Source organism: Arachis hypogaea, chromosome 20 (assembly GCF_003086295.3).
Source record: "Arachis hypogaea cultivar Tifrunner chromosome 20, arahy.Tifrunner.gnm2.J5K5, whole genome shotgun sequence".
NCBI lineage: Eukaryota > Viridiplantae > Streptophyta > Magnoliopsida > Fabales > Fabaceae > Arachis > Arachis hypogaea.
The window spans coordinates 89243911-89255952 of record NC_092055.1 but is presented as its reverse complement, the minus strand read 5'-3'; the positions used below and the strand labels follow the sequence as shown (position 1 = coordinate 89255952).

General features: G+C 37.2%; 1 non-coding gene across 1 annotated transcript; it reads right to left on the bottom strand.

Moving 5' to 3' along the window:
* Positions 1-9603: 9603 nt before the first annotated feature.
* LOC112787275 (small nucleolar RNA R71) lies at positions 9604-9711 on the bottom strand. The gene has a single exon (XR_003194696.1). It is a non-coding gene; the product is annotated as a small nucleolar RNA R71 (small nucleolar RNA).
* Positions 9712-12042: the final 2331 nt, after the last annotated feature.

Sequence of the window (12042 nt, the reverse complement as noted above, 5' to 3'; positions counted from 1 at the left end):
AAAATTTTTGGTTGATAAAATGCAACCAATTCAAATAGGCTAAAAAATCTCACAGGTTTTGTATGTTCGAGCTCTAAACCATGTTCCAGTATAATATTTCTTCAAACAAGTGTAATATTAAATTTTATTCAAATTAGTGAAATTCTCTAAAAAGGTTTCTTGAAAAAGAAAATATTACTTTAACCAAGTGGTAAAATATGCAAAAAATCAAACAAATATGCAATCAAACATGCAAGTGCAATAATGAATAAACAAATAAAATAAAAAAATTTGGTGTTGAGTCAAGAAATAACTAACCCATGGGGATCGGTATCGACCTCCCCATACTTAAAGATTGCACCGTCCTCGGTGCATGCTGAGATTTGCAGGTGGATGGGTTGTTTCAACTGTTGCTTTTCTCTAAGGATTGTGCAGATGGACTTGTCTGTCTCCCCATGTAAAATGTCTTCCGCTTCCCTTCCGGGTGGCCATCCTGAAAGAAAAAGGGAAGAAGAGTAACCCAGAAATAGAGATAAGAAAATAAAAGAAGTATGGGTTAATGCCAAATGATAAGGGTCTCATTTACATGGAAGCTTCAACATGTAAGTGAGAAAACAATAGAAGCCATGGCATACCAATGGTGCAAAATTTGCAACAAAGGGGAAGAGTGTGGGTAATATCAATATAAGTACATGTCAATGCAAGAGGAGTACAAGTATCATAAAAATTAGCATTGATTTAAATAATGTTACCCAATTTGAATAAAACAAGTCATAAGCACCAAGATAATACCAGATATAACAGTTGAATAAGAATATTTGAACACCAATAATTTTAGAAAAATAAAAATATGCACGAAATTAAAATGCAATGAATGAAAGTATGCAAATAAAATAAAATAAAAGATAAGAAGAATGAGAAGGGAAAGAAATAAAGTAAGAAAGAAAGAAGAAAGAAGAAAAGATAGAAGAAATTAGGATTGGGAAAGAAAAATAAGATAATTGGCACGAATCTGGATAGGTTATGCGACACTGGCGACGCGGACGCGTGAGTGACGCGGTCGCGTGGTTCGCGATAAGGTTGGGTGACGCGGACGCGTGGGGCACGCGATCGCGTGACTCGATTTGTGCTAGTGGCGCGAGTGCAGCCTCGTGGTCGCACAACTCTCTGTTCAAAACTTAGTATTGCCAAAATCCTGGGTGACGCGGTCGCGTGGTCGACGCGATCGCGCGGGTGGCCTTATTTCCAATATGACGCGGACGCGTGGGTGACGCTTTCGCGTGGCAGGGCTTGTGCTACTAGCACGGGTCCAGCCCAACTCCAGCTCAACTTTCGGCCATGCACCCGGTTGACGTCGATTTTCAGGTCACGCGGCCACGTGGGTGACGCGGTCGCGTGGGAGGCCATTATTCCCAGGTGACGCGGTCGCGTCAGCGACGCAGTCGCGTCAGCGACGCAGTCGCGTGGGGTGATTTGTGCCATTGGCACGCCTCCAGCGCTGCTCCTGCGAAACTCTCTGTTCGTTTTTATTTTTCTCCCCTCTCCTTGCGACGCGGACGCATCGCTAATGCGGTCGCGTCGCGTGCTCGCTTTTTTTTCTGAAAAGAAAATGCAGAATGCAGTGTTAATATGAATGTGATGCAAAACTCCAGGTTCAATATAATAAAATAAAATAAAACTCGAAAACAAATAAAACTAAATAAAAATGAAAAAGGAACGATCATACCATGGTGGGTTGTCTCCCACCTAGCACTTTTAGTTATGGTCCTTAAGTTAGACATTTGGGGAGTCCCTTATTATGGAGGCTTGTGCTTGAACTCATCCAGGAATCTCCACCAATGTTTGTGATTCCAATGGCCTCCGGGATCCCAAACTAGGCGCAGAAAGCCTTCAAGCAAGTTAAAGCAAGTGACAAGGCCCCAAGAGTGTTGATTTCTGGGATGAATTCCGGGGTCCCAGACCTTGCCTTTGCACCCATCTTCTTGTTGATCATCATTTTTCCACTTGGGTGGTGAACAGTCGGAATTCTCACTAAGACATCCAAACAGCTTCCAAGACCCATTCAGTTGAGTTTTATACCAACCTTTGCATTTAAACTTAAAGCTTCCAACCATAATGAATCTTGCTTGACAATTCTTATCACTGGCCATCTTCCTCTTACTCTCATTGCCACAAAGAGCTCTAAGTTGACCATCCGTCTCCAGTAGCCCATATTCAAGTGGGATTAGAAAGCTATGGGATATGAATTTTACCCACTTGAATGTTGTGAAGGATGATGGCAACTTAGGGGGGGTTTCCAACAACTTTAGCAAGGTAATTTCAAGCTCCACTCCCTTGTGCTCTTCTTTGACATCTTCTACCTCTTGATCAACCTCTACAAAATCTTCAACCATGATCTGCCTTGGAGGTTGTACGCTCTTCTCAACATCAACATCAAACACCGTGTAAGGAGGCTCTGTGACTGGACTTTCCAATGGAGGTACAGCATCTCTTAAGTCTGCAACCACTTCTTCCTTTTTAATAATTGCTGCTTTGTCCAGTTGTTTAAGTATAAAATCGTACTCATTCTCGATGTTTTTCTTTCTATGACAACTCCTTTCAACTATTCTTTCATCTTCAAAGGTCTCTCCTACCCTTACCCGTAGGGCCTCCTCTAGCTCTTTATGAAGTATGGATTCGCGAAGATGATTCCTTCTTTTCTGTTCCATATCAACAGCATAATTGGGATCATCTTGCTTTTGGATTGATAGATGTGGGTGTTCTTCCATGGAGGGTGGTGATGGGATGAAAAGATCATTATGTGGATGAAAAGGAAGTGCACTAGAGCTTGAGGGTTGATTGTTGAAGGTATTTGGTGGTTAGATTTGGGCGACGAGAGCTTGTATAGTAGAGTTTAGATTGACAAGTGCTTTCTCCACGGAGGTTTGGGGTGGATCTATGTATGGTTCATTTGGTTCATAAGGTGGTTGGTATGGTGGATGTGGGTTAGGGTCATATGGAGGTGAATGGTGGAAAGGGGCTTGTGAGTATGGTGGTCCAAAGTCATGTTGAGGAAAGGGTTCATAGGCATATAGTGGTGGTTGTTGATAGTCCACTGGAGGTGGTTGTTGCCATGAGGGTTGATCAAATCCTTGTGGCTCCTCCCATCTTTGATTATTCCAACCTTGATGCCTGTTCTCATTGTAATTTCTTCTTCCCGCAACATAATTATACCCAGACTCATTGCCAAAGAGTGAGAGTTCATAGTAGCAAAATAAAAATTAAAAATGAAAATAAAAACAAATTTAAATTAAAAGGTTATTTAAATTTTGAATTTGAAAATTAAATTTTGAAATTTGAAATTTGAAATTTTGAAATTTGAATTTTTGAAATTTGAAATTTGTAATTTGAAAATTTTTAAATATAAATTTTGAAAATTTTTAAATTTGAATTTTGAAATTTGATTTTTGAAATAAGATAAGATAAGATAAAAGTTTTAAAAATAAAAATCTGAAATTTTTTTCGAAAAAATTAATTAAAAATATTTTTGAATTTAATGAGGAAAGAGAAAAACAAGAAAATGACACCAAATTTCAAATTTTTAGATCAAAACGAAGAAAACAACTAAGAACAGCTTGAAGGTCAAGATAAACGTGAAGAACAACTTGAAGATCAAGATGAACACTAAGAATAAATTTTTGAAATTTTTTTAATAATTAAATAAAAACAAATAACCTCTTAATTTATGGAAAAGCAAAAATAAAAACAAAAATAAAAACAAATAAACAAGCAAAAAAAAATATATTTACAATAACCAATAATAAGACACACGTTTGCAATTCTCCGGCAACGACGCCATTTTGACGTCGGGATTTTTGCCAGTAAAGAATGTCATAAAAATAGTTGCGTTGTAGATATAGTCTCTAAACCGACAGAAATCCCTTCGTACAAACGTTTTGGTTGTCACAAGTAACAAACCCCTTTGAAATTGATAACCGAGTATTTAAACTTCGGGTCGTCTTCTCAAGGAATTGCAGGGAGGTATGTTCTTATTATTGGTTATGAGTTATAAATTGGGGTTTATTAGGAGGTAAGGAGGGAATATGTTGAATGACAAGTAAAATAAAATAATAACAATAAAATCTCTTGGCAAGGTATGAGAACTGGAAGGCCTATCCTTGTCAATTGCGATGAGAATTGGGTTTTAATCCCACTTTGTTAACCTCTAACTATGAAGGTAAATCAAGTGGATCAATTAGCTTAATCCTCAGGTCCTAGTCAATTCCTATGGAAAGACTAGAGTTATTGGAGCAACTCCCAATTTCAACCACTGCTTTATTTGACAGCTCAAGCGTTACCAATAAATCAACCAAAGCCAAAAGGGAAAAATCTAAATTATTTAAATAAAGAAAAGCAATCATAGATCTTAAATACCTCAAATAATATTAATTAAGAGAATCATAACATGAATGTAGCATAAGCCAAATAGGCAACATAACTAATATAAGCATTAAAGTATCTGAACGTAAGAGATAAATATAAAGTAAAAGAACGTTGAACTTGGGATTGAAAGTCACTCCTAAAACTAAGAGAAATCCTAAATCCTAATCCTAAGAGAGAGGAGAGAACCTCTCTCACTAAAAACTACATCTACTCCTAAAAATGTGAATATGAGAGCCTCCTCATGAATGGATGCATTTCCCTACTTTATAGCCTCTAATCTGTGTTTTCTGGGCCGAGAACAGGGTCAGAAACAGCCCAGAATTCGCTGGTCTCGAATTAAATCACACTGGATTTCCGTCATTGCGACGTGGCCGCATGGATCACACGGTCGCGTCGCCTAGCATCAAGGGAACTATAGTATATTATATATTAATCGAAGCCCCGGATGTTAGCTTTCCAATGCAACTGGAACCGCGTCGTTTGGACCACTGTAGCTAAAGTTATAGCCGTTTGAGTGCAGAGAGGTCAGGCTAGACAGCTTAGCAATTTCTCCAACTTCTTGCATTCCTTCCACTTTTGCATGCTTTCTTCCCATCCTCCAAGCCATCCTTGCCTTATAATATCTGAAAACACTTAACACACATATCAAGGCATCTAATGGTAATAAGAGAGGATTAATAATAAGCAAATATAAGATCAAAGAAGCATGTTTTCAATCATAGCACATAATCAGGAAGGAAATATAAAACCATGCAAATAGTATAAATAAGTGGGTAAAGAGTTGATAAAATCCAGTCAATTGAGCACAAGATAAACCATAAAATAGTGGTTTATCAGTCTTGCATGTTTTCTTTTCTTGAAAATTTTTCAAAAATAAGTTCTTGGTGTTCATCTTGACATTCAAAGTGTTTTTGGTGTTCATCTTGACATTCATAATGTTCTTGCATGCATCACAAGTTTTGATCCAAAATTTTCATGCATTGAGTCTTTTTGATGTTTTTCTCTTTCATCATTAAAAATTCAAAAATCAAAAAAATATCTTTCCCATTTTCTCTCTTAAAATTTCGAAAATTTGGATTGACTTTTTCAAAATTTTTTAAAATTTAGTTGTTTCTTATGAGTCAAATCAAATTTTCAATTTAAAAATCTCATCTTTTTCAAAATCTTTTTCAAAAATCATATCTTTTTCATTTTTCTTATTTATTTTCGAAAATTTTAAAAATATTTTTCAAAAATCTTCTTCTTAATTTTATATCTTATTTTCGAAAATATCATCAACAATTAATGTTTTGATTCAAAAATTTCAAGTTTTTTACTTGTTAAGAAAGATTCAAACTTTAAGTTCTAGAATCATATCTTGTGATTTCTTGTGAATCAAGTCATTAATTGTGATTTTAAAAATCAAATCTTTTTCAAAACTAATTTCAATAATATCTTTTCGAAAATATCTTTTTCTCTTATCTTTTTCAAAATCATATCTCTTTAATCCTACCTTTTCATATCATATTGATGAGCGGATAATTTATACGCTTTTTGGCATTGTTTTTAGTATGTTTTTAGTAGAATCTAGTTACTTTTAGGGATGTTTTCATTAGTTTTTATGTTAAATTCACATTTCTGGACTTTACTATGAGTTTGTGTGTTTTTCTGTGATTTCAGGTATTTTCTGGCTGAAATTGAGGGACTTGAGCAAAAATCAGATTCTGAGCTCCCTGCACTAAAAGTGGATTTTCTGGAGCTACAGAACTCAAAATGGCGCGCTTCTAATTGCGTTGGAAAGTAGACATCCAGGGCTTTCCAGCAATATATAATAGTCCATACTTTGCCCAAGTTTAGACGACGCAAACTGGCGTTCAACGCCAGTTCTCTGCCCAATTCTGGCGTCCAGCGCCAGAAACAAGTTGCAAAGTGGAGTTCAACGCCCAAACTGGCACAAAAGCTGGTGTTCAACTCCAAGAATGACCTCTCCACGTTTAGACTTCAAGCTCAGCCCAAGCACACACCTTGTGGGCCCCGGAAGTGGATTTATGCATCAATTACTTACTTCTGTAAACCCTAGTAGCTAGTTTATTATAAATAGGACTTTTTACTATTGTATTAGAGATCTTTGAATCTTTGAATCCGGGATTGTATCTTTGAACATCTTTGGACGCCTGGTTCTTAGATCATGGGGGCTGGCCTCTCGGCCATGCCTGGACCTTTCACTTATGTATTTTTAACGGTAGAGTTTCTACACTCCATAGATTAAGGTGTGGAGCTCTGCTGTTCCTCAAAGATTAATGCAAAGTACTACTGTTTTTCTATTCAATTCAACTTATTCCGCTTCTAAGATATTCATTCGCACTTCAACCTGAATGTGATGAACGTGACAATCATCATTATTCCCCATGAACACGTGCTTGACAACCACTTTCGTTCTACCTTCGATTGAATGATTATCTCTTGGATCTCTTAATCAGAATCTTCGTGGTATAAGCTAGATTGGCGGCATTCATGAGAGTCCGGAAAGTCTAAACTTTGTCTGTGGTATTCCGAGTAGGACTCTAGGATTGAATGACTGTGACGAGCTTCAAACTCGCGAGTGCTGGGCGTAGTGACAGACGCAAAAGGAGGGTGAATCCTATTCCAGCATGATCGAGAACCTCAGATGATTAGCCGTGCTGTGACAGAGCATTTGGACCATTTTCACAAGAGGAGGGGATGTAACCATTGACAACGGTGATGCCCTTGCATAAAGCCAGCCATGGAAAGGAGTAAGACTGATTGGATGAAGACAGCGGGAAAACAGAGATTCAGAGGAACGAAAGCATCTCTACACGCTTATCTGAAATTCTCACCAATGAATTACATAAGGGTTTCTATCCTTATTTTCTGTTTAATTAGTATTATTTTCGAAAACTCCATAATCAATTATTATCCGCCTGACTGAGATTTACAAGGTGACCATAGCTTGCTTCATACCAACAATCTCCGTGGGATCGACCCTTACTCACGTAAGGTTTATTACTTGGACGACCCAGTGCACTTGCTGGTTAGTTATATCGAAGTTGTGACAAATTATGAATTAAGATTAGAGCACCAAGTATTTGGAGCCATTACTAGAGATCACAATTTCGTGCACCATATTTTTCGCGCCGTTGCCGGGGATTGTTCGAGTTTTGACAACTGACGGTTCATCTTGTTGCTCAGATTGGGTAACTTTCTTTTCGTTTTCTTTTCAAAAAGTTTTCAAAAAAAAATTTTCAAAAAAATCTTTCAAAAATTTCTCCTTTGTTTTCGAAAAAAAAATGTTTTCAAAAATATATTTTTCTTCAGAATTTTTAAGAATGAATTCTAGTGTTTCATGAAGCATGCTAAAGCCTGGCTAGCTATAAAGCCATGTCTAAATTCTTTTGGACTGAGGTTTTGGCTTAAAATTGAATGAATTACACTCATATTTTTACTAAAGCTTGGCTGGCTATTAAGCCATGCCTGACCCTTTGATTGGAGCTTTAGACTAAAGAGCATAAGATTCCTGGAATTCATATTAAAAATTTTAGAATCCTTATTTTTCTTTTCCAAAATGATTTTCGAAAAAATAAAATAAAAATACAAAAAAAATTAGAAAATCATAAAAATAAAAAATATTTCATGTTTCTTGTTTGAGTCTTGAGTTAAAAATTTTCATGCATTGCATCATTTTCATGTTTTTCTCCCTCATCATTAAAAATTCAAAAATAAAAAAAAAATATCTTTCCCTTTTTTTCTCTCTTAAAATTTCGAAAATTAGATTTGACTTTTTCAAAAATTTTTAAAATCTAGTTGTTTTTATGAGTCAAATCAAATTTTCAATTTAAAAATCTTATCTTTTTCAAAATCTTTTTCAAAAATCAAATCTTTTTCAATTTTCTTAGTTATTTTCGAAAATTATAAAAATATTTTTCAAAAATGTTTTTCTTATCTTTATCTCCTAATTTTCGAAAATAACATCATTGATTAATGTTTTGATTCAAAAATTTCAAGTTTGTTACTTACTTGTTAAGAAAGATTCAAACTTTAAGTTCTAGAATCATATCTTGTGATTTCTTGTGAATCAAGTCATTAATTGTGATTTTAAAAAAATCAAATCTTTTTCAAAAACTAATTTCAATCACATCTTTTCAAAAATATCTTCTTATCTTATCTTTTTCAAAATTTGATTTTAAAATATCTTCTCTAACTTCTTATCTTCTTATCTTTTCAAAATTGATTTTCAAATTTGTTTCAACTAACTAACTAACTTTTTGTTTGTTTCTTATCTTTTTCAAAACTACCTAACTAACTCCCTCTCTCTCTAATTTTCGAAAATATCTTCCCCCTTTTTCAAAATTTCTTTTTAATTAACTAATTATTTTAATTTTTGATTTTAATTTTCGAAAACTACTAACCTTTTTCAAAAACTATTTTCGAAAATCACTAACCCTTTTTCAAAATAATTTTCAAAAATTCTTCTCCCTCATCTCCTTCTAATTATTTATTCATCTACTAACACTTCTCTTCATCTCACATCACTGCTCCTATCCTTACCCTTGTGTTTGGATTCTTCATTCTTCTTCACCCCTATTCCTTTTCTTCTTCTACTAGTAAGGAACCTCTTTACTGTGACATAGAGGATTCCTCTTCTTTTCTTGTTCTCTTCTCCTTCTTATGAGCAGGAACAAGGAAAAAGACATTCTTGTTGAAGCTGATCCAGAACCTGAAAGGACTCTGAAGAGAAAACTAAGAGAAGCTAAATTACAACAATCCAGAGACAACCTTATTGAAAATTTCGAACAAGTAAAGGAGATGGCAGCCAAACCCAACAACAATAATGCAAGGAGAATGCTTGGTGACTTTACTGCACCTAATTCCAATTTACACGGAAGAAGCATCTCCATTCCTGCCATTGGAGCAAACAATTTTGAGCTGAAACCTCAGCTAGTTTCTCTGATGCAGCAGAACTGCAAGTTCCATGGACTTCCATCTGAAGATCCTTTTCAGTTCTTAACTGAATTCTTGCAGATATGTGATACTGTTAAGACTAATGGAGTAGATCCTGAAGTCTACAGGCTCATGCTTTTCCTTTTTGCTATAAGAGACAGAGCTAGAGTGTGGTTGGACTCTCAACCCAAAGACAGCCTGAACTCTTAGGATAAGCTGGTCACGGCTTTCTTAGCCAAGTTCTTTCCTCTTCAAAAGCTGAGCAAGCTTAGAGTGGATGTTCAAACCTTCAGACAGAAGGAAGGTGAATCCCTCTATGAAGCTTGGGAGAGATACAAGCAACTGACCAAAAAGTGTCCTTCTGACATGCTTTCAGAATGGACCATCCTGGATATATTCTATGATGGTCTGTCTGAATTATCTAAAATGTCATTGGACACCTCTGCAGGTGGATCAATTCACCTAAAGAAAATGCCTGCAGAAGCTCAAGAACTCATTGACATGGTTGCTAATAACCAGTTTATGTACACTTCTGAGAGGAATCCTGTGAGTAATGGGATGCCTATGAAGAAGGGAGTTCTTGAAATTGATACTCTGAATGCCATATTGGCTCAGAATAAAATATTGACTCAGCAAGTCAATATGATTTCTCAGAGTCTGAATGGAATGCAAGCTGCATCCAACAGTACTCAAGAGGCAGCTTCTGAAGAAGAAGCTTACGATCCTGAGAACCCTGCAATAGCAGAGGTAAATTACTTAGGTGAACCTTATGGAAACACCTATAATCTATCATGGAGAAATCATCCAAATCTCTCATGGAAGGATCAACAAGAGCCTCAACAAGGCTTTAATAATGGTGGAAGATACAGGTTTAACAATAGCAAGCCTTTTCCATCATCTACTCAGCAACAGACAGAGAACTCTGAACAAAATACCTCTAATTTAGCAAACTTAGTCTCTGATCTGTCCAAGGCCACTGTAAGTTTCATGAATGGTCTTCCATTAGAAATTTGGAAGCACAAGTGGGCCAGCTGAGTAAAAGGATCACTAAAATCCCTCCTAGTACTCTCCCAAGCAATACAGAAGAAAATCCAAAAGGAGAGTGCAAGGCCATTGAATTAATCACCATGGCCGAACCTGTGAAGGAAGGAGAGGACGTGAATCCCAAGGAGGAAGACCTCCTGGGACGTCCAGTGATCAATAAGGAGCTTCCCTTTGAGGAACCAAAGGAATCTGAGACTCATCTAGAGACCATAGAGATTCCATTAAGCCTTCTTATGCCATTCATGAGCTCTGATGAGTATTCCTCTTCTGAAGAGAATGAGGATGTCACTGAGGAGCAAGTCACCAAGTACCTTGGTGCAATCATGAAGCTCAATGCCAAATTATTTGGCATTGAAACTTGGGAAGATGAACCTCCTTTGTTCACCAATGAACTAAGTGATCTGGATCAACTGACATTGCCTCAGAAGAAACAGGATCCTGGAAAGTTCTTAATACCTTGTACCATAGGCACCATGATCTTTAAGGCTCTGTGTGACCTTGGTTCAGGAATAAACCTCATGCCCCTCTCTGTAATAGAGAAACTGGAAATCTTTGGGGTGCAAGCCACTAAAATCTCATTAGAGATGGCAGACAATTCAAGAAAACGGGCTTATGGACAAGTAGAGGATGTGTTAGTAAAGGTTGAAGGCCTTTACATCCCTGCTGATTTCATAGTCCTAGATACTGGGAAGTCTGAGGATGAATTCATCATCCTTGGAAGACCCTTCCTAGCCACAGCAAGAGCTGTGATTGATATGGACAGAGGAGAATTGATCCTTCAAATAAATGAGGACAACCTTGTGTTTACAACTCAAGGATCTCTCTTTGCATCCATGGAGAGGAAGCATAAAAAGCTTCTTTCAAAGCAGAGTCAAACAAAGCCCCCACAACCAAACTCTAAGTTTGGTGTCAAACCCCGCATATCCGAACTCTATGTTTGGTGTTGGGAGGTCTCAATAAAGCTCTGCACATCTGTAAGGCTCCATGAGAGCCCACTGTCAAGCTATTGACATTAAAGAAGCGCTTGTTGGAAGGCAACCCAATGTTTATTTATCTATTTTTCTTGTTCTTTCATGTTTTATTAGGTTCATGATCATGTGGAGTCACAAAATAAATATAAAAATTGAAAACAGAACCAAAAACAGCAGAAGAAAAATCACACCCTGGAGGAAGACCTTACTGGCATTTAAACGCCAGTAAGAAGCATGTTTTGGGCGTTCAACGCCACAACAGAGCATGGTTCTGGCGCTAAATGCCAGAAATGGGCAGCATCTGGGCGTTTGAACGCCAGAAATGCACCCTGGAGAAGAGCTGGCGCTGAACGCCCAGAACAAGCATGGTTCTGGCGTTCAACGCCAGAAATGGGCAACAAATGGGCGTTCAACGCCCAAAACAAGCACCAATCTAGCGCTGAACGCCCAGAGTTGTATGCAAGGGCATTTTGCATGCCTAATTGGGTGCAAGGTTGTAAATCCTTGAACACCTCAGGATCTGTGGACCCTACAGGATCCCCACCTACCTCCACTCACTTCTTCTCACCCCTCTTTCACACAATCCCATAAACACTCCTCCCCAACACTCTTCACCAATCACCTCAATCTCTCTTCCCTATCACCACTTCACCACTCACATCCATCCACTCTTCCCCATAAACCTACC